This window comes from Gossypium arboreum, chromosome 5 (assembly GCF_025698485.1).
Source record: "Gossypium arboreum isolate Shixiya-1 chromosome 5, ASM2569848v2, whole genome shotgun sequence".
Taxonomy (NCBI): domain Eukaryota; kingdom Viridiplantae; phylum Streptophyta; class Magnoliopsida; order Malvales; family Malvaceae; genus Gossypium; species Gossypium arboreum.
This window is the reverse complement of record NC_069074.1, coordinates 38,536,672-38,559,059: the sequence shown is the minus strand read 5'-3', so window position 1 is coordinate 38,559,059 and position 22,388 is coordinate 38,536,672. Positions and strand designations below refer to the sequence as shown.

The window sequence follows — 22,388 nt, the reverse complement described above, 5'->3', positions numbered from 1 at the left end:
TATCTCTATTGCTTCCTGATCTACCATAAACCATGTGGTAAATTAGGCTTTTTCGAAGCCCTTAAGAAGCTTTTTCTCGAGCAAAATAGATTTTTTAGCATAGTTTTTCTGTTATTTTTGTATTTTCAATTAATAAGTGAAAATTTTTTGTTTTTGTCTATTTTTTTACCCATATTGGCCGATAGTGCCATTGGGAGGCCTAACATATGTTTGTACTTTTATATTTTTCTCAAGCTTTATTTTCATGGTTGTCTTATTTTCTATTGTTATGCTTATTTTCTTTACTTTGAGCATGTGTAGCTAAACCTTTAAGGAGGTTGGTTGATGGAGATGTGGGTAAACTGAACCCCTTGAATAAAGGACTAAATTGTAACAAATTGGATTAATATGAATAGAACTAAAAACTTAGGTAGTGATGCCCTAAGAGAATATCAAGATAAAGTGAGACCGGAAGGTAATCTTGTCACACACCCATTTATTAGTCCCAGACTAACCAGCGAGATCGAAAGATAAACCAAACCTAATTCGTTTAAGTCAGTAAAATTAAGATTGGAAGATAAAATGGAGCCACTTGGTAATTTACGAGATTTATGTCCCTAGTCTGAGATTTGGTGAACCATATCGAAGTAAACCAACCCCCATTAGTATTTGTTGGATAGTCCCTTTAGTTTTACATTCTTGGAATTTAGTTCTTAGAGTAGAATATTTAATTTTCTTACAAACTCATCTTGTTATGAATTGCCGTAGTATAAATCCGTATTAGTAGCTGCTTAAACTTTATTGTGTATGCTAGTTATTGCTCGATCGCCTCTTCTTTTAGGTTTGACCCCTTGTAATATTTTGTGTTCCATCAAAACTATAAATATTACAACTGACATTATATGCTTGCAGTTAAAACTCGCTCTTTAAATGATTTAATAAATTCATTGTTTTTAACACGCACATGCAAGTCGAGTCAAGTTGTTGGCACCGTTTCCGGGGAAGACGATGTAAGATTGAGTAATTTTTAGTTTACACTTTTAGGTAAAGATAAGAAGTCAAAGTAGGATTTGTAGATACAACCTTATTTTCTGTTTATTGTTATTTCCAAGTTAATTAATTTTTTTCAATTTCTTGTGCTTGTAGGAAATGTTGTATGACTCGAACCAACAACGGTGTCTTACCATTTGAGCCGGAACCAGAATGTATCATCACACACACAAGAAGGACATAACACCCTAGAGACATCCCATTTCCATCAAGAGAGCAACCTATTGAAAATCCGTAAGGAGAGCTTCAACCACCACCGCAACTACCCATGAAGCAAAGAACTTTATGCGACTATGAGATGCCTAACTTAGATGTTGTTTGAGGTAGCATTATTCACCTGACGATTAATGCTAATAACTTCAAAATTAAATTAGCCATGATCAAAATGATACAATTGAGCCTTCAATTTCGAGGGTCAAGAATGAGGATCTAAATCAACACCGTTAGCGGTTTATAACCATTTGTGGTACTTTCAAGTATAATGGGTTATTCAATAATGCAATACGTCTTCGGTTATTCCCTTTCTCTCTTTCTGGCTATGCTTTTATATGGTTAGATTTGTAGTCGGTAATTCAATAAACACTTGGGACGAGCTAGTGAACAAATTTTTGGCAAAGTATTTTCCTCCGAGCAAGACCATGAAACTTCGTATGGATATTATGAATTTTTGACAATCGGAATGAGAGTCATTATATGATGCATGGGAACACTTTAAGTTAATGTTGCACAAGTTTCCATATCATGGTCTACAAGATTGGATGCAATTTCAAATATACTACAATGGACTTGATAGAAACTTACACTCTAGTCTTGATGGAGCATCTACGGGAGCATTCATCTCCAAAACCTACGCCGAGGCTTGTCAACTCATCGATGATATGGCGATGAATCTTACATGTGGTTGGCTAAGCGGTTCACATATCGAGCCAAATAAGTGGCAACTAATGTTGTGGGTAGTGAGAATAAGTATCAACAAGTCCTTGAAAGGTTAAATCAATTGGCGATGAATGAAGCCAAGGTGCAAGTCCAAAATTAGCCAAATCTAATCCATCTTAATACACGACACGACGATGAAGGCAACTATATGAAGATGAATTATGTAGATAATAGATGATATAACCCTTACTCCAACATCTATAACTCGGATGGCTTGATATCCTAACCTTAGGTGGGGATGGAACCAAACAGGACCATCAAACCAAGGGAACCAAAATCTTAACCCATTAAAACCTAACACACCATACCAACCTCCATTACCTTTTAGGACACCCTAAGACCAAGAGAGAAAACCAACTTATAGTAGTGACCCTCCATTGGCGATTAGGGTGAGTAAAGTAGAGAAAGGTTTACATATAGTGCAAGCCAATGTGCGCCAAATCCATGGTCGATTAGACCAAGTTTTGCAGTTGTTACAAAGCATATCACTTATCCCATAAATTTCTAACTCAATGTTACTATAATTAGTCCACACCTTATTTTCCCCCACAATCCTATCATCCTCTAGCTTAATTTTTCTTTTGTTAAATTCCTCATATCCCCCAAACCTATACTACAATTCCTTTGAACACCTTTTTGTAAATACCCAGTTTCTAGTGGTGTCGAAAAATGCAGTTTTGGAACCTTATTTCTATAAATCAAGTCTGTAAATATTAAAAAAAATATTTACAGATTTAATATAAAAATATATTGAAGTTCGGTTAAGTAATTTAATCAAAAAATTGATTAATTAAGGCTTAGGGACTATATTGTCAAAGTCCAATTGCTATAGAGTTTTAATTAAGAAAAGGCTAAGGGGCCTAGATAGTAATTATCCAAAGGACATAGTAATTATCCAAAGGACTAAAATGATTAATAAACCAATTTTAAATATATGTTAGTGGACGATGGATGCAAGTAGTTGATAATTAATTAAGTAAAACATGATTAACTTAATTAACTATGATTAATTTAAAATTAAACTAAGTATAAATAGCTTGACAGTGGAAAGAAAGATGAATTTATCATTTTCATCCATTGTTCGTCCATAGTAAAAGAACCAAAAGAACTTAATCATTCGACAATTAATTCAAGTAAGTTCCTAAGCCATTTTTCTTTAATTTTTATAGATTTATGATCATGTAAGCTTGATTTAGTTAGCCCATTTATCACTTTGTTCAAAATTTGAATTTTTAGCAAGTTACCATTGTTGAGAAATTGATGCATTCGACTTGAAATTGATAGATATTGAACTTAGATTATGAAAATGACTAAATTGTAAAACTAATAAGCTTGGCTATTAATTTTGTAACATTAGGGACCAAATTGAATAAATTGAAAACCTATAATTAAATTATACTATAAATAGAAATCATAGGTTCCCTAATGAAAGAATGTGAAATTGGATTTTAATTCAAAGCTATATATTAAAAGATATGCATATTCTGAGTTTAGGGACTAAATTGAATAAAATGAAAAATACGTTTGGCTTTGTATTTGAATATGAATTGGATGCAATTTGATTTTTTTTTTGTTAAATTATCGTATGTAGCTAAAGATGATGCCAATTAGTCGAGAGGGAAAGGAAAAATGAAAGTTGGTGACGAGTGACGTGAAATTTTGATTTGTATTTCTATGATTCAAGATCAATCTAATTATTACATATTTATAAAGTTTTGCATAATGTTATATCGAGGTGAGTTGATAATGATCGTATGAAATGATATGATCTGTTTGAGATTAAATATTGAGATATTGGACTAAATTGAAGAAAATAGAAAGTAACATGATTTAATTGATATGTGATATGTGGTATGGAATGAATTGAACATGTTATATGATGCTATGATATTGTGAAATGATGATGAATTGAATTATATAATGAAATTGGAAAATTGGTTAACCTATTAGATGTTCGGATAGGGTCGGATATAGTTGGCATATCATAGGGTCAGAATATTAATTATAAACCATCGTTGTCAGGTAACTCGGGGTGGTAGAATGTACATATAGAGTCATTGTTTCCAGGAAACTAGAGATGACAGAATAAATCAGATTATGAAAATCATCATTATCAGGCAACCTACAATTATAGTATGTACATGTTTCAGAGTCATCGTTATCGGGAAATCCAGGGTGATAGATCCGTGTATTTGTTCTAAGTTTGTGCCTGGTTAATAGGGTTATAAAAACATGAATTGGCTTATACGTTTGGGTAATTTGAATAAGTACCAATTGGACCTTTTGGAAATAGGCGGTCATGTCATGACATTGACCTATTTAGCATTGCAATGAAGCCAAGTCAGTGAATTATATCGTGACGAGAAATCCTGAAGTCGCGGTGACATCAACCTACTATTTTATAAACTTTACAATTTGATCCTAATTAGACCTCAAGTTAGCAAAGGAGCTTTTGTGAGCACTTATAAGACTAAAAATGATGGAAAATTATATTAAGATTGAGTCACAGTTGATCCGACAACGGATGTGACATCTCGTAGCTCAGACCTGACCAACAGGTAAGGTATGAGGTGTTACACCATTACTCTGTTCCCACCCTATTTTCAAATTATCTATAATATTTTTAATATGCCACTCACTATCAATCCCTTCCACTCTATCTATTTAGCTCCCATCAGTCCTTGCATCATTTAGAGGTAACTCCATAATATAATGACTCATTTTTCTCCTTATTTTCATCGATTCCTACCTTAGTTACTATAAAATTCCTTACCTTCCCCCTTCACTATTCCAATATCCCCATCACCAAAACTTTCACCACTCTCTATTTTTACTCTTCACCTATTCATTTTCTTGTTCTTCGAAACCTTTTCTTTCATCATTCATCCTTATGCCTTCAAACCCTTTCACAACTTCCTTAACTAACCATTGTACTTCGCCTTGCCTATTCCCCTCTGCTAACTTACAACCAAAATTACCTTACTTCTCTCCCCCTTTTCAAAACTAAAACAAATATCCTCCTCATAACAATCTTCTACAATTTTATTCCCTTTATCCCTCATAACATCCTCACCCCTTTATCAATTTCATTAGTCTTCTGTGTCCTTTTACTACTATCACTATCACCCTTACAAAAGATAATCCTATTCCTTCATTTATAACCACCTAGCCCTTAACTAAAGTTTATCCTTTTTCCAATACTACATAGCACTCTCTAAGCCCCTAATTTCCTCCTTATAATTGAAATATCTATTAACATGCCCAAGTATTCCACAATAATAACACAAATTAGACAGTCTTTCGTATTTAATCTCAACCCACAATTTCCCTCCCCCTCTTCTAGGAAACCAAAACCCAATAATAAGAGGCTTATCAATCTCCACCTCTATCTTTATCCTCAAAAAACCCTTATTATTCTTTTAACTCTTGCTGAATCTTCAATTTCAACAACTTTGCCTATAACTCCTCAATCTTCTTAGCATTCTGCTCCAAAGGAACCTTACGCACTTGAATCTTGAAGTTAATTCTCGAAAAATCCACTTTATCATTTATCTTTTCTTTATCTCAAACCCTTAGATTCAGAATGTATCCCATAATCAACCAAAGAACTCTATCAAGAATCTCTTTCATTTTTATCTCATCTTCAAATAGAATTCCATACACCCTTCTCCCTAATTCTCCTAAATCCATAATTTTATTTGACGGCTAGAATTATGAATAACATTTACAATCGCTTTTCTATTTATTACTTTTGTCACAATTATTTTTCCAATCAACATCAATCGAACTCCTTTTCTACTCTCCTGATCCTCCACTTCAAGTTCAATTACAAGATTTACCCTTCCTATTACAAAATTAACTACCCAATTTGAGAGGAAACTAGAGTAAGATACAAAAATAAAAAAGGATTCACTGAATGCTTACCTTCTGCCTCCCTGTTAAGGAGTAGATCTGTAGATTATCTCCTTTAAACGAAAGTTGACTCCAAACCCAAAAAAATAATGAAGGTTCAATTAATAGAGAAAACTATAGTACAAAGGAATTAAAACAAAATCGCAACTCCTAATCATAAGGATCAATCCCTACTGAAGAAAATAATGCAATGTGATAACCTAGATCTCTCAGAGTACGAGAGGAGGAAATTCTCAAGGAGAGAAAAAAAATCTCATGACGAAGAGAATAAGTATAGAACATTTGACTACTTATATTATTTGAAAAAGATATTGGAATGTCAATACAAATGCATAGCAATATTTGATCGGTGTTGTAAACACTTTGTTTATATTATAATTTACAAATTGGGCGGGTGAGGAGATGGAGGGAAGGGTCGGGGAGGTGGTGTGGAATGACAAATTTTTTTAAATATTTATTGGAAAATTTTAAAATTAGGATGAAATTTATATAATGAGTAAATGTTGGGATTAAATTTTTTATATAAATGTCGAGAGTTAAATTTGTTATTATAAAAATTAAAAATCTACCACTAGTTGATGAAATGGATAAACAAGAAAAAGTTGAAAATGTAAGTGATAATTTTATAATTTTTCTTTGTTTGGTGATAAAAAGGAATTTATCAATAATTAAATAAGAAATAATGTGACTTCTTTATAAAAATAATACTAAAAATAATTACGAAAATTGGTTTTTTTTATAATTTTTCTGTGCCGCCTAATTGGTTGGTGGCACTACCATGATTTTTTAAATAATTTTTATTGACACACCAAATTAAAATATAATAAACCAAAACATTTAGTAACCTAATATGAAACTTTTCCTTTTAAATGTGCTGTTGAAAAAAGGAAGCTTAAGGGTGCGCCTTACTGACAACACCAAACTTGACACAATAGATAATTGCTTCATAAACCCTTTATTGTTTATTATTATTTTTCATTCCCCTTCAACATCACCCCTCTTTTCGTCTCCATAAACAATTCCTTTCAAGGTTCATTTACTACTCCCCCTTCTTTTTCATTTCCTCTTCCAGTTTCCTCTTCTTTTTTTTTTCTTGTTTTTACTTTAAATCATCATAATCGGAAGAAAATGGGGTTTGCTGCTTGTTTTCTCTAGTGGTTTTTGATTTTTTAAGCACAAATTTATCATTGCTGAGTGGCTTATGGAGTTTGTATTTGTTTTTCTTTTATGTGCAGAGCAATAGGAATTTTGCGGTTTCTTGTACTTGTTCAAGTCGTCAACTTTGTTGATGGTTTTCCATGGAATCTTCATCATAGTCATCATCCCCATCGTGGATCTCATGGACCATGGATCAATGCTCATGCCACTTTTTATGGTGGTTCAAATTTCCTTTGAGGGACCTTAAAAAGAAAATAATAAATAAGGAAGAGTTTATGAACTAATTATCCCGTGTGTTACGTTTGATATCAGCCGCACCTTCAAGCCTTCTCTTTTTTCAACGGCAATCTAAAAAAGTGAAGTTTGATATCTCTGTCAATATTACATTTCAGTTGGGTGTTGCTAATGTATCAACAACACCAATAAAAATCATTTTTATAAAAAATTATAGTAGTGCTGTCAATTAATTAGGTGACACCCATGGTAAAAAATAACTTATTTTCATAATTAATTTTTTAATATTATTTTTTAAAAACCCAAATAGTTTAGTTTATCTAATATATTAAAATGTTAAAAATATTTTTATAATAAAATTTAAATAAACAGAAAATTAAACCAAATGGAAAATAAAACTAAACTAAATCGATGGACCTGATACAATATAGCCGAAACTGTTGAAGCGAATGGGTAAAAAAACTCACGACCTTTTACTGCAAAAACAACTCAATTTCCAACCGTAATTCAGAAAAATAATTCCAGCAGAAACCAAAACCAATCATTTCCTCATCACTATTCATGAGTTACAGAGCTGAAATTGGCTATTCTTGACTGGAAATTAAAGCTTCATGTGAACATGATCCAGAAACTTTTCATCAATATTTTCAACCATTTTAAACTTGTAAGGATACTTCCCTTTTTTCTCCAACTTGGCTATTTTCACCAGATGTTTCAAACATTTCCCTTTTGATTTTGATATAATAACTGGATTATTTTCTCCGAATAAAGGTATCAGTCGTCTGGCAATGAATTTCTCTTTTTCTTCATCTGCAGATCCTTCTAATTTCACAACTTTGAGATCATAGAGCTTATCAGGAACACTGACTAAAGCAGAGAATTTTCCAGTGCTGGGCAGGTTATAGCATTTTGGATCAAACTACAAGAAAAACTTACTGTAACATTGCTATTTATACAATAAAATATGCAAAGTTCGTTCAGAAAATGGTAAAACTTACTGTAACATAAAGTCTTTCTAAATTAGGACACAACTTCAGGAAGCAAAGTAAGGCATTGATTGATTCTCTTTCCAAGGCATTGATTGATTCTCTTTCCGTTGAACAATCAATCCACCAAAGCTCTTTTAATTCTCTCAAATAACATTCAGGGTGCCTACTTGAGAAGGGTAACTTCTTGCATATCGATGTCTAAACAAATCACAACAATATCAAAGATTGAGTTATGAAGGTTAGCAAGGATGTTGGTTGACTTTTCAATTTGCTTAAAGGACTATATTTTTAAATATGAGTATACACAAGATGTTGGTTGACTTTGCAATTTGCTTAAAGGACTATATTTTTAAATATGAGTATACACAAGGACATGATATTTTAAGGATCCTTCAAAACACATACTAAAAAAAAAAAAAAAAAAAACACCAAAAGAGTGAACACCTACCTAAAACACATATCCCATACAAATACACAAGTTCAAACATTATATGAACTAATGAACATACCTCGTAAAACCATCCGAATATTATTAGAGATTTGACATTCTTAATGCTTCTCAAAATTGAGTTGAAGCATGTATACTTGCTGGCGCAGCCCCAGTGATTTCTTTTACAGAGAACAAGACCTAAATGATAACGGAAATAGGAAATCTCAGTCTCAAAGTCCATGTCCACTGCGTTAGAGAACCTTGTTTGATATCAACCATGACGTCTTCCAAGAAGAACCAACAGTCGGCCCAAAAAGCACTGTTGTCTCTAAACTGAAAAGACACTAACTTGCCTCTATATCTGAAAGATTTTAAATTGGAACCTTCAAAATTGAGAGACTATAAATGGGGGCAATCGAGGACCACTAATTTACGATGCGCTTTGGCCTCTTTTATCTGTAAAGATTGTAATCCATTGCATTTGGCGATAGTCAAGCTTCTGAGAAATGGAAAATTTGGTAACAAAGACGAAACAACCACATTAGAAAGGTAGCTTACTGATATGAGATGCAAAGATTTTACTTTCGTTGTGTTTGAAGATGGTTGTTGGGTTTGCAATGAGTGATTTTCCTCAAGCAGCCACCAATAAGCGTTAGGCAGTGCAAGGTCCAGCTTCGAAAGCAAATCAAATGGCCTTGGGAATTCTGGTTTACTAGCTGAGAAATCAAGTTTAAGTGAACCATTGCTGGAAATGCTAGAAACTAAGATGCCTCTTCCATTACCTAACTCAAATATATGAAACCCCACTTATTTCTAGGCCTATAGTGTGTGTCAAAATCATCAAGAAAGCTTTTTATGGCTTCAATAGTAGCTTCCATTGTTACTACATCATGGACTGGTTCCAACAAAGCCTCTTTCTAGAAGTGTTTCCAGTGAGTTGAGAGGAAAGAAGTTCGGACAGCGGATTGAACAGGGAGGAAGAAAATGATTTGGTGAAGGATGTTATCAGGTAATATTAAGGAATAGAAATAGTTGTGGATGGTGATAGTTATTAGTTAAGTAGTAGTTAGTAGTTAGCAGTTACTGATGTAGTTAACAATTAGTTACTAGTTAGTTTATTAAAGTCTGTATAAATATGATAGCTAATTATTCAGCTAAACATGTATCACACTATCGATTTTTACCATCTTCATGATTGGTTTCTTGTTTCTCATTATGGTATCTGAGCCATAATCATTTTTTTTCTTTTCTTTCCATCTCACTCATAGCCACTGAGGCTGTTTCTGGTAACGATGATGAAATTCGCCAGTCTTTTAATACTACTGCTCCAGTAGATGGTTCTTCTCCCAATCCTGGTGATGCTTCTTTTAGAAAGATACAATAGTTTCCTAAGCATGACACTGTGAAACATGGTGAGAATAATTTTCTTTTGTGGAAACAACAGGTCTTGTTGATTCTTGAAGGTTATAGGTTGCAAGATTTTGTGCTTGGAACAATTAATACTCCTTCACAGTCAGTTGTTGATAAGGATGGTAATCTTGCTCCAAATCTGCATTATTGTTTCACAAGCAACAAGACAAACTATTGGCTTCTTGGTTGCTGTCTACCATCTGTGATGAGATCTTGGTTCATCTCTCTAGTGCTCAATCGAACTTTGATGTCTGGAATACTGTAGTGCGCCATTTTGTTTCAAAATCTACTCTGACAGTCTCTACCTTGAGACATTCTTTGTACTCTAAAAAAAAGGTCAGTTAACTGTGAAAGAATATCTGACCAAGATTAAGAGCCTCTGTGACACTCTAATGGCTGCAGAGAATGGTGCTTCTGAGCAAGAACAGATTAGTATTATTCTTGCTGGTTTACCTGTGGAATTTGAATCAATTCGAGTTGTAGCTTCTGCGATGCGTGTTCCTCTTGATCTTCTTGTAGAGATGCTTATTGATTGTGAAACTCGACAACAGGATTTGGTTTCCAGTGTTTCGTTTCAGGAAAATGTTGCTCAACAACGTGGAAGCACTGAAAATAGTAACAGTCAGTTTGATAGAGGATCTCGATCATCCTACAGAGGTAATGGTCAGTTTTCTAAAGGCCGTGGTCGAAGGAGAAAGTTTGGTCATACTAAGCTCAATGCCAGCTGTGTGGCCGTGTTGGTCATACTGTTCATAAGTGATATTATCGGTTTGATGAGACTTTTAATAGAGTTTCTGATCAGTCTATGCAGGCTCACTCCATTAGTTTTAAGGTTCTTCAGATTTGACTTGTGCATGTTGTTCTCATAAGGCTGATTCAGTTCCTATTGATTATTCCAAACAAGAATAATGTCTCTCGAGTTCTCTGAATACAAAAGCTTAGTATCCCGATTCAGGAGCGTCTAATCATGTCACTAATGATTTGGATAATTTGAAGGATGCAGCACCATACACAGGTAACCGTAAGCTTTACATGGGGAATTGACTGCCTGTGCCTGTAGCTCATGTTGGCTCAGGTCATTTTACTGCTGCTAGTCGAGTATTTCACTTGAAAAATGTCCTGCTTATTTCTCGAATTTGTAAAAATTTACTGTCTGTTGCTTAGTTTACCAAAGATGACCACATTTATTTTGAATTTCATCCTGTTTATTGCTTTGTTAAGGATATCAAGACAGGGAGCATTTTGCTAGTAGGTCATATTCATAATGGTTTGTACAAGTTTGATCTATCAGTCTCTCCACGGTTCAGTACTTCCTTGTCTTCTCTAGCCACTACTTATGCTACTCATTTGAGGACATCTACTCCTAGTACTTCTGCTTTTAATCTATAGCACAGAAGGCTTGGGCACCATTGTAATAAAATTGTAATTTCAGTTCTTCGAAAATGTAATATAGCTGTAAACAATGTTACATGCCAGCTTGGAAAACTTCATAAACCTCCTTTTTCTTCTTCTTCTATTATGTACTCGACTCCTTTTGAGCTTATTGTTGCTGATCTTTGGGGGCCAGCCTCTGTCACTTCTGAGGGGACATTCCTATTACATTTTTTGTTGATGCTTATTCTAGATATACCTGGTTATATCTCATTAAACATAAATCTGAGGCTTTTGCAAAATTTCTACATCTTTATAAATTCATTGAGGTTCAATTTGGTTGTAAGGTGAAGGTTCTTCAAACTGACTAGGGAGGCGAGTTTCGATCTTTTCCATAGGTTCTTTCTCAGCTGGGAATCCACCATTGCCTATCGTGTCTCCATACCTCTGAACAAAATGGTTTGGTTGAGCGCAAACATAGGCATATAGTTGATATCGGTATGACATTGCTAGCTCAAGCTAAGGGCCCCATGCATCTTTGGGCGCATGCCTTCATTAGTGCCGTCCATCTCATCAATAGGCTCCCAACATCTGTTCTTGATAGAAAGTCTCCCTATGAACTATTGCACAAGTCTCTGCCTGGTTATATGCATCCCCGAGTATTTGGTTGTAGGTGTTATCCTTATCTTAGGACTTTCAATATTCATAAGTTGCGATTTTGTTCGAAACCTTATATTTTTCTTGGCTATAGTCCTGTGTACAAGGGATACAAGTGCCTAGATGATACTAGTTAGATGTTTCTTTCTAGACATGTGGTGTTTGATGAAACATGTTTTCCTTTTGCCGATTCCACTGACCCAGTTAGTACTGTTGCACCTCTTGAGGTTCGACCTTAGTTCTTGCATCACCGTTCTCAAGTTCCAATGCTCGCTTCCTCCTTGCAACATCCTGGTCTCGATTCTTCTAGGTTTGTCTCTTGTGACTCTCTTGACTTGCTGTGCAGGTCAGCTGATGGTCTATTGCCAGCCACTGCAGCTAACAGTAGTCCTTCTTCTTCTGGTGATGTTTTCTCTTAGCCTCTTCACTCATATGGCTCACATTTAGTCCCTAGTAGTCTTCAGACTGTTGAAGAGGTGTCTACTCCTCCCGTTAACTCGTATCCCATGCAAACTAGGTCCAAGAGTGGTATTTTCAAGCCCCGAGTTTTCTCAACTGAGCTGACTGTTACTGAACCTACCACGACCAATGAGGCTTTTTCTAGCAAAGAATGGACCCTAACTGCTCAAGAAGAATATGAAGCTTTGCTGAGGAATAATACTTGGGATTTAGTCCCTCTACCTTCAAATAGGAGAGCTGTGGGCTGCAAATGGGTCTTCAAGCTTAAACAATATTCGAATGGAACTATTACTCGATATAAAGGTCGTTTGGAGGTAAAAGGCTACCTCCAGGAAGCTGGAATTGACTTTCATGAAACCTTTAGCCCTGTTGTAAAACAAACTACAATCCGTGTTGTTCTTGCTCTGGCAGTAAAATTTGGTTGGTAGTTGAGACAAGTAGATATCAATAATGCATTCATTAATGGCGACTTATTCGAAGAGATCTACATGATTCAACCCCCTGGTTTTGAACAACAGCATGGTGGTCAGAATTTGGTCTGCAGGCTAAAGAAAGTGTTGTATGGTCTTAAACAAGCACCACGGGCTTGGTTCTCTAAACTCAGAGACTTCTTATTTGCCTCTCATTTTATGTTAGCAAAGTCTGATGGCTCTTTATTTATTCAAAATACTGAAGGGGTGCTGCTGTATGTCCTTGTATACGTGGATGACATTATTGTTATTGGTAACCATCAAGGCAGTATCGATGCTTTTGTCATAAGTTTAGATATACAATTCTCCTTGAAGGATCTCGGGACTCTCATTTATTTTATTGGTATTGAAGTTGTGCCTATTACTGATGGACTTTTCCTCAGTCAACGGAAATATATTCAGGATCTTTTAAAGCGAGCTCGTACAGATCAAGCAAAGGGTTCCCCTACGCCAATGGCTACTTCAACAAGTCTGTCACAGCATGTTGGTAGTGCTATTGAAAATGAGTCTGACTATAAGAGCATCGTGGGAGCTCTACAATATGTTGTTATCACTAGGCCTAATATCACCTTTACTGTTAACAAACTATGCCAATTTATGCATAGGCCTCTTGATCAGCACTTTAAGGTTGTCAAACGGATTCTTCGATATCTTCATAGTACTATGGAGTATGGCCTTCATTTTACTGCTGCTGTCAGCTTGGATCTTGTAGGGTTTTCTGATGCAAACTGGGGTACGGATGTCGATGATAGGCGGTCAACATAGGTTTTTGTGTTTTTCTTGGTGGAAATCCTGTGGCCTGGGGATCTAAGAAGCAACAAGTTATCTCCAGGTCTATTGCAAAAGCTGAGTATCGCAGCCTTGCTTATACGGTTACCGAGGTTGTCTGGCTGGAATCCCTTCTGTCTGAGTTGTATGTTGCTCCTTCTAAGAAAGCTACAATTTGGTATGATAATTCCAGGGTTGTTGCCGTCTTAACTAATCCGGTACTGCATTTAAAATTCAAACATGTCGATTTGGATCTATATTTTTGTTAGAGAGAATATTACTGTTGGGAAGTTGAATGTCGGGCATGTGCCAGCTCAAGATCAAGTAGCAGGCATCTTCACCAAACCCTTATCTACTCCTTTGTTTACAAAGTTTTGTTCGAGTCTTAAAGTTGTTACTAGACGAGAACAAATAGCAACAATCAAGCAGCTGGAGGCATATTAAGATATAGAAATAGTTGTGGATGGTGATAGTTATTAGTTAAGTAGCAGTTAGTAGTTAGCTGTTATTGATGTAGTTAACAGTTCGTTACTAGTTAGTTTATTAAAGTCTGTATAAATATGGTAGCTGATTATTTAGCTAAACATGTATTATACTATCGATTTTTACCATCTTCATGATTGGTTTCTTGTTTCTCATTAGGTAAATGACTGATGAAATCATTCGGGTCCATACTATTATTACTGTTCCAAAGAAAAAGAAAACACAACATTTGATCATATCAAAACTCAAAAGTTGTTTGATCGTAACAAATAACAAAATCCCAAAGTAAAAGTATATATAAAAGTTCTCACTTAACTACCTTTTCGGGATATTGACACGTTTGTACAATTTCTCTTGATCATGCTTCCATATATGAATAAATGATGGAAAAACATTATCAGTTAGACTACTGATATCCGAATACCTGATCAAATACAAGGAGACTGAACTAAGATACTGATAATTTAGAAGAAAATAGTAATTAGTTAAAACTTAAGAGTTGTTACCTGGAAGCTGAAGTGTTTCTTGGGTTATCATCATCTACATCATGCCTTTGTTTATCTTGGCTATTTTTCTTGCTCCTTCCCTTCTTCCCCATTTTTCATCAATATTTTTTCATCAATACATAAGCGAATTGACTTTGAAATTTCTTGCAGAAGGGGGCTTGGAAGTCTTTTTTGATGTAATGGAGACTTTGGTAGCCATTTAAAAAAAAAAAATAAATTGATTTAATATCTCTCTTTTTTTTTTGCTTCTGTTAAATTATCGTTTTTGTAGGTTTGACTTTGATTGGTTTGACTCGTGTACTTTTATTTTCTATATCATATTACCTCATTCATATTTCTCCTTAAAAATCTCCCCATCCAATCAAATAATGTCAGTGTAAAAATTTAAAATTTCTTAAAAATATAAAAATTTTCATAAAAATACAAAAAAAATCTTAAAATTTTCAAAAAACAAAACAATAAAATTTTAAATAAATCATAAAATTATAAATTCTTTTAAAAACTAAAATTCCAAACAAAAAATTTCAAATATTTATGAAAATTTTTAATTTGTTTTAAAGTTTCACATACTTATAAATTTTTATCTTTTTTTATAATTTTCAAAGTAGATTATGATTTTTTTAGTTTTATAATTTTCTAAGTTATTAATTGTTTTTGGTTTTTATGATTTTGTTGGTTTTAATGATTTTTAAAAATTTTCTCATATTTTCTAAAAACTTGTAAGTAATTTTTTTTACTTTTTTGTGATAACAATTTTTTTGAAAAATTTAGATTTGAGGAACAAGGACTATAGAATAAAAGTACTAGAGCTAAATTAATAAAAAAATACAAAAGCCAAAAGCCAAAAGAAGTATCAAGCTTTTAAATTTTATAGTCAAAGGAAGTTTATGATAATTAGATAAATATAATCCTAAAGTAAACTAGTTTATGTGGGTGAAAATATTCATATAATAAATTTATAAAAATCATATAAAAATAAAATGTAGACGTTGAAATGGTAAATTGGAGATGACAAAAGCATGATGTCTTATGTTTAAATATCATAATTTTCATTAATTGTATCTATTTTTCCTAAATTTATCAAAATATAAAATATATAAATACCCTCAAAATAATACTTGTTGCTTTATAAAAGAAAAGGCTGTAAATAAATTCCTAACTAAGTTTGTGTCCTGTTGATTTTCATGTTGCTTTGAACCCCTTCACTAGTATGAACCACTTAATTGCTAGAGATCTTTTGAATGAGCAAGGGGATGATTGGTCTGTTGACATGGTTCGTGGACTTTTTCCTCCTTCTGATAAATGGATTTGACATTTTGAGAGAAATGGTATTTACACTATTAAATTTGGTTATTGGTTCGCTATCGAGATGCTAAAAAACATTGTTGGCTTACAAGTTGATAGCCATTAGTTTCTGGTATGGAATAATGGATTACCACCCAAGATCAACCACTTTTGCTGTAGAGTGTTGCGTTAGTTTGTTCCAAGTAAAACTATTTTGGCAGGTAAGGGTTTGAATGTCGATATTTGTTGTTATTAAAGTATCACAATCCCACATCTAAAAAAATATAAGGTTGTGGAGAATTTGTACTATTATGAATAAGGGTTGTTCCCCACCTTTGAATCATCCTAAAATTTGTTATTTTCTTTATAAGGCAATTTTTCTTTCTTCCTAGTTGTAATTTTTCACTTGTATCTTTTGTAGTGAAATATATTTGGTAGTGCCTGAGGATGTAGGCGTAATTTGCAGAAACTCGTTAAATTTGTGGTGTTATTTATTATTTTTATTTATCTTTCAATATTTTGTAGGGTACACTTGTATTGATATATTATATTATTAAATTACATTGTAGAGAGATTCTGTTTAGGAGGTTGGGTTTTAAACGAGACCGTTTTTTACCCTTCCAATCTTTCCTAGGAATTAATCCTAGTGTGGTTTTCTAGTACAATAATGCACTCTCTTTTACCCTATTTTCACAACATGTGATATGAGAGTCAAAAGTTATTCGAAGTATGCTCTTTTGTTGTAGTTTAAACTAATCTTCCACATTAGAAAAAAATTCCTTGGGTATATTGAAAGATTATGCCTGAAATGGTGGATAGTCTAAGAGGATTTGTATCTACATCAACAACTCCAACATCGTCCATATAGGCAAGACCGACAATGGTAAATACAAGATTGGCAGTGGAGATCTTCGATGGCACAAGTCATTTCAATATGTGGCAAAGTGAGGTTCTAAATGTTCTTTTTCCGCAAAGTCTAGAAAGTGTCATTAATGAAAAGAAACCAAATGATGTGGAGGAGAAAGATTGGATAACTATTAATCATTTGACATGTGATACAATTCAATCGTGCTTTTGTTGAGAGCAGAGGTATGCTTTCTCAAAGTAGACTTTTGCTAAGAGCAAAGGTATGCTTTCTCAAAAAATAAAATTTTTTGAAGAAAAACAATCAGAATCAGCTTTATATAAAGAAAAGGTTGTTTCAATTCACTTATGTTCCGGGTACCATTATGAATGATCACATCACCATTTTTAATCAATTGTTCACTAATCTAGTGAATATGGATGAGACTTTCAAAGTTAAAGATTTGACTTTGATATTGTTGAGGTCACTTCCTATGGAGTTTGAGTTCCTTGAAACTACTTTACTTCACAGGAAGGTTGATGTATCTCTTAGTGAAGTGTGTGCACCTTTATATAGTTATGAGTTGAGAAAGAAGGAAAAGCAAGGAAATTCAACCAGAGATATAAAAGCATTGGTAGTCCAGGGTCGTTCACACACCCGAAGTAAAGTATAAAAGAGGAGATCCAAGTCAAAGAGGAAGTTGAGTAAAGATGAATGTGCTTTCTGTTAAGAAAAAAGGACACTAGATGACAAATTTTCAAAAGTTGAAAATAAAGGTAAATATGATAAAAGAAAAGTTGTAGCAAAATCAAATGTAGCTAAGTGTGATAATGAAGATTCAGATCTCTCACTTGTTACATTAGTAACTTGTCATTTTGGATTTAGCTTGTAGCCATCGTATGTGCCCTCATTTGGAGTGATTCTTTGATGTTAAAGAACTAAAGGATGGAGATGTCTATACAACAAATAATACTTTTCTTGCCACATATGGGATTGATTTTGTTCAATTGAGAAATCATAATAAATCAATCATAACTTTACATGTTGTTCGTTGTGTGCTGGATTTGATGAAGAATCTCATTTATGTAGGAATCTTGGAATCAAAAGGTTTCTAAGTGAGAGCTAAAGATGGTGAAATGAAGATTATTTTTGGTGCACATGTGATAATGAAGGGGGTCTATAAGAACAATAACATGTACCACTATCTAGAAAGTACAATTAATGAGATAATTACTGCGACATCAATTGAAAATCGGGAGTTAGAAGCACTTAAGCTATGACATATGCACTTGGGTTATGCAGGTGAAAAGTCCTTGAACTTAATTATAAATCAAGGATTATTAAAAGGAGTAAGAACCAGTAAAATAGATTTTTGTCAACACTGCATTAAAGGGAAACAGATAATGGTGAATTTTGGGACTTCGATCTATGATACTAAAGGCATCTTGGATTGTGTTCAATCAGATGTTTGGGGTCACTTTAAAACAAACTCTTTGGGAGGAAAACATTGTTATCCAACTTTTTTTGATGATTATTCTTGAAGAGTGTGAGTGTATACAATGAATACAAATGATGAACTATTAAGAGTTTTCCTTAAGTGGAAAAATATAATGGAAACTCAAACATGCAAAAGGATGAAGCATGTACACATAAACAATGGTGGAAAGTATAGAAGTGATCCATTTGCAAATATTTGTAAAAATGAGGGCATCAATAGACATTTCTGTAACACCCCTCACCCGTATCCAACGTCAGGACAGAGTTCGAGGCTTTAACGGACTTAAACATTCACAACAACACATAACATATTACCAACCATGCATGGCAAACAAGCATATGCACATCATCAATATCAAACATAACATAAATATCTTGATTTATAAGTCAGAATCATTAGCTCAGTAAAGACCAATATATTTGGTCAAATTATAATAACAGATGTTATAAAACTAGGTCCCTATACATGCCACTCACTTGATAATTCTAGCATATGTGTTTATACTGTCAAGGTGTTGGCTTGATAGTGTGATGCTGCCTCCGACGATCTCCAACCCTGAGCTAACCTGACAACACTAAAAGAAATGGAAAGGAGGGGGTAAGCTTTACGCTTAGTAAGCTTACATGAAATAATAATAAGCAATTTATTAACATGCTTTCCATAGTAAAACTAACTCAATTATACATTTACACATGTTCTAGTTAAGCTTCTTTCTTGAGTCACAGTCACTAAATCATTTATATCTAGAGTTACGAAACTCCAAATTAAGATCCGTAAATTTTTCCAGAAACTAGACTCATATATATTTCTACCACAAAATTTTCAAAATTTTTGGTCCAGCCAATAAGTACATTTGATTATTCAAAATCTCCCCTATTTTTCTGTTTGACAGCTTTGACCTTTCTTCACTAAAATTTATTTATCTCATACTATGAAAGTCAGATAATGTTCACGTTTGTTTCTATTTAAAGTAGACTCATCAAAGATTCTAAAAATATAAATTATAACCCATAATTATTTTTCTACAATTTTTAAAAATTTTTCTAAGTCAGAACAGGGGATCTCAAATTTATTCTGAAACTGTCTCACAAAAATTAGAATATCACATAATATACAACTCTTTTGCTCCCCCTGTTTATTTTATATGAAAATATACTCATTAATATTTAATTCCATAATTTCTTTGAAATTTAATTCAACTTACACAATTTTTGGTGAATTTTCAAAGTCACACAATTGCTGCTATCCAACATTGTTTTACTACTAAAATTCACTCTTACATAATTTCACTTAATCCATTTTGTCTTATCGAAGTTCACTAAAAAATCGAGCATATTGATCAAAATTTTCTTAAACATTTACCTACACTTATTCATCATATAATCATATTCACATGTATTTTTACTTAACCGATTTTCCCATTGAACTCTTTGGAATAATAACTGATACTCAGTTGCTTGCACATATTTTCACAATTGTAGCCAAAGCTATCTAGTACGCATAGTAGCCTGCACTTAGTACTACACATGCGACCAATTATCCAGTACATGTAGTACCCTGCACTTGGTACTACACATGTGACCAATTATCCAGTACACGTAGTAGCCTGCACTTAGTACTACACACGTGACCTAACCATCTGATACATGTAGTAGCCTGCATTTAGTACTACACACGTGATTGAAGTTATCGGGTACGCATAGTAGCCTGCACTTAGTACTACACATGCGACCAATTATCTGGTACACGTAGTAGCCTGCACTTAGTACTACACACGTGACCTCACAATAGATCATTCATATCATTTCTATTCCGAAGGCTCAACTGGGAAATTCCTCACTTTCCAACATGTTATAATTTATTCATAGTCCTTTTTCAATTTGCAATTTACAACAAATAATCATTCTATAGGAAGCCACGTTTCATATGATAACAAAATATAATAAAATAAAAAGAATCGATAAATTATTTATGTACAAACTTACCTCGGATCCAAAAATGGCAATTTGCCATTCTAGTCTATAACCTTGTATTTTCCCGATTTAAGCCCAAATCTCGATTTCCTTGATCTATAATATCACATTTAGCCTACTAATTAGTCACACTATTCATATGGTCTAAAAATCATATTTTTTACAAATTTGCATTTTGAACCCTAAACTTTTACATATTTGCACTTTTACCCCAAGGTTCGGAAATTAAACTTCTTCCTATTTTCTTATGTTTTATGACATGCTGATCATTTTCCCTTCTATGGAAACATCAAATTCTCACTCTAACATGTACTTATGAACATTAGGTATTTTTACCGATTATACCGTTTTACTCGTTTTCACGTAAGATTGCTTAGCAAAAGTTGTTTAAAACAATTTCAAGCTTCATATTCTACCATTAAACATCAAAATACATGCATATAATTTATGGGTAAATTTTCAAACATAAATCCTTGCTCAAAATAATGGTAGAAATGAGCAGATCATGTTACCAAGATTTCAAAAATACATAGAACATTAAAAACGAAGCTTGGAATCACTTACTATTAAGCTTGGAAGCTTGGCCAAACCCTAAACATGGCTGCTCTTGGTACATTCTGCTGTAGCAAGAAGAAAGGGACACATTTGGGGTTTAAAATTTGTTTTTTAATTCATTTTACCCTTAAATGACCAAAATGCCCTTTTTACTATTCTTTCAAATTTTACCCAACCAAGGCCATTTTTGTCCAAAAAGTTATACAATGGTTTAATTATCATTTAAGGACCTCCCATTTAAAATTTCATGACAATTAGACACCTCTAACATATAAAACTCAACTTTTTCACTTTTTACAATTTAGTCCTTTTTACTAAATTGAGTGCCCAAACGTCGAAATTTTCAAACGAAATTTTCACAAAATCATTCTGTGAAATCGTAGATCATAAAAATATAATAAAAATAAAAATTTTCTCATCGGATTTGTGGTCCCGAAATCACTGTTCTGACTAAGCCCAAAATCAGGATGTTACAACTTCGCTATCAAATCTATACCACAACTAGACCTAATCATGGGTCGGGCCACCCACTCATACCCAAAAGCCTGCCCAAAAAGTTGGACAATTTGGGCACAAATATAAACCCAAAAGATGAGCTTGGACAAAAAATAAGGCTCGTTTTCTAAATGGTCGAAGCCTCGGCTAAAAGTTTTTTAGCTTAGGCTCAACCTAAATCTGCCTAATTTTTTCCCTGTTGCCATTTGTTGTTGTTTTGCTATTATTTTGCTGTCATTTTTCTATTATATTGCTACTATTTTATTGTCATTGTTTGGATATTGTATGAATCTCGTTTTATTGTTAATTTTGCTACTATTTCAAAGGCATTTGCTTGCTAAGCTGCAACTATCTTAGTGTCATTTAAGTATAAAAGACTTTTTTAAATGCATTTTCAATTTCCAGGGGAACATTTATTTTAATATTTTTAGTGTAGTTAATGTATTATATTTTTTAAATTAGTTTTATGTAAACATAATAATAATAATAAATTTAATATGGGCGAGCTGGGCTCAGGTTTAGAATTTTTTTTTATCTGGGTTGGGCTTGGGCAAAATTTTAAGCCCAATTTTTAGGTTGGGTAAGGCCCAAGCCTAAAAAGCAGACCTAAAATTTTGCATTAGCTTAGCCTAACCCAACCTATGATTAGGTTTAACCACAACAGAATAGGGTGGTAGAACCCATAAATCGAAGGTTGATAGAGAAAGTTTGATGCATGCCATCTCATTAATTGTCTGTCATCTACTGCAATTGAGAGAAAAATGCTATTAGAGAAATGGAGTGGGAAGCCTACTACAGATTATGGTTCTTTACATGTGTTTGTTTTATTGCATACTACCATGTAAAGGAATCAAAGTTGGATCGAAGAGCAAAGAAAGTATTGTTCTTAAGGATCACTTCTAGCATAAAAGGTTTTTGCCCATGATA

General features: G+C 33.5%; 1 long non-coding RNA gene and 1 other non-coding gene across 2 annotated transcripts; one reads left to right on the top strand and one right to left on the bottom strand.

The window, feature by feature from the left end:
- Positions 1–1,670: 1,670 nt before the first annotated feature.
- On the bottom strand, positions 1,671–1,777 carry LOC128293615 (small nucleolar RNA R71). Its single transcript, XR_008283795.1, has one exon. It is a non-coding gene; the product is annotated as a small nucleolar RNA R71 (small nucleolar RNA).
- A 5,069-nt stretch (positions 1,778–6,846) lies between these two features.
- LOC128292818 (uncharacterized) lies at positions 6,847–7,319 on the top strand. Its single transcript, XR_008282751.1, has 2 exons — positions 6,847–7,010; positions 7,113–7,319. It is a non-coding gene; the product is annotated as an uncharacterized LOC128292818 (long non-coding RNA).
- The last annotated feature ends 15,069 nt before the right edge of the window (positions 7,320–22,388 follow it).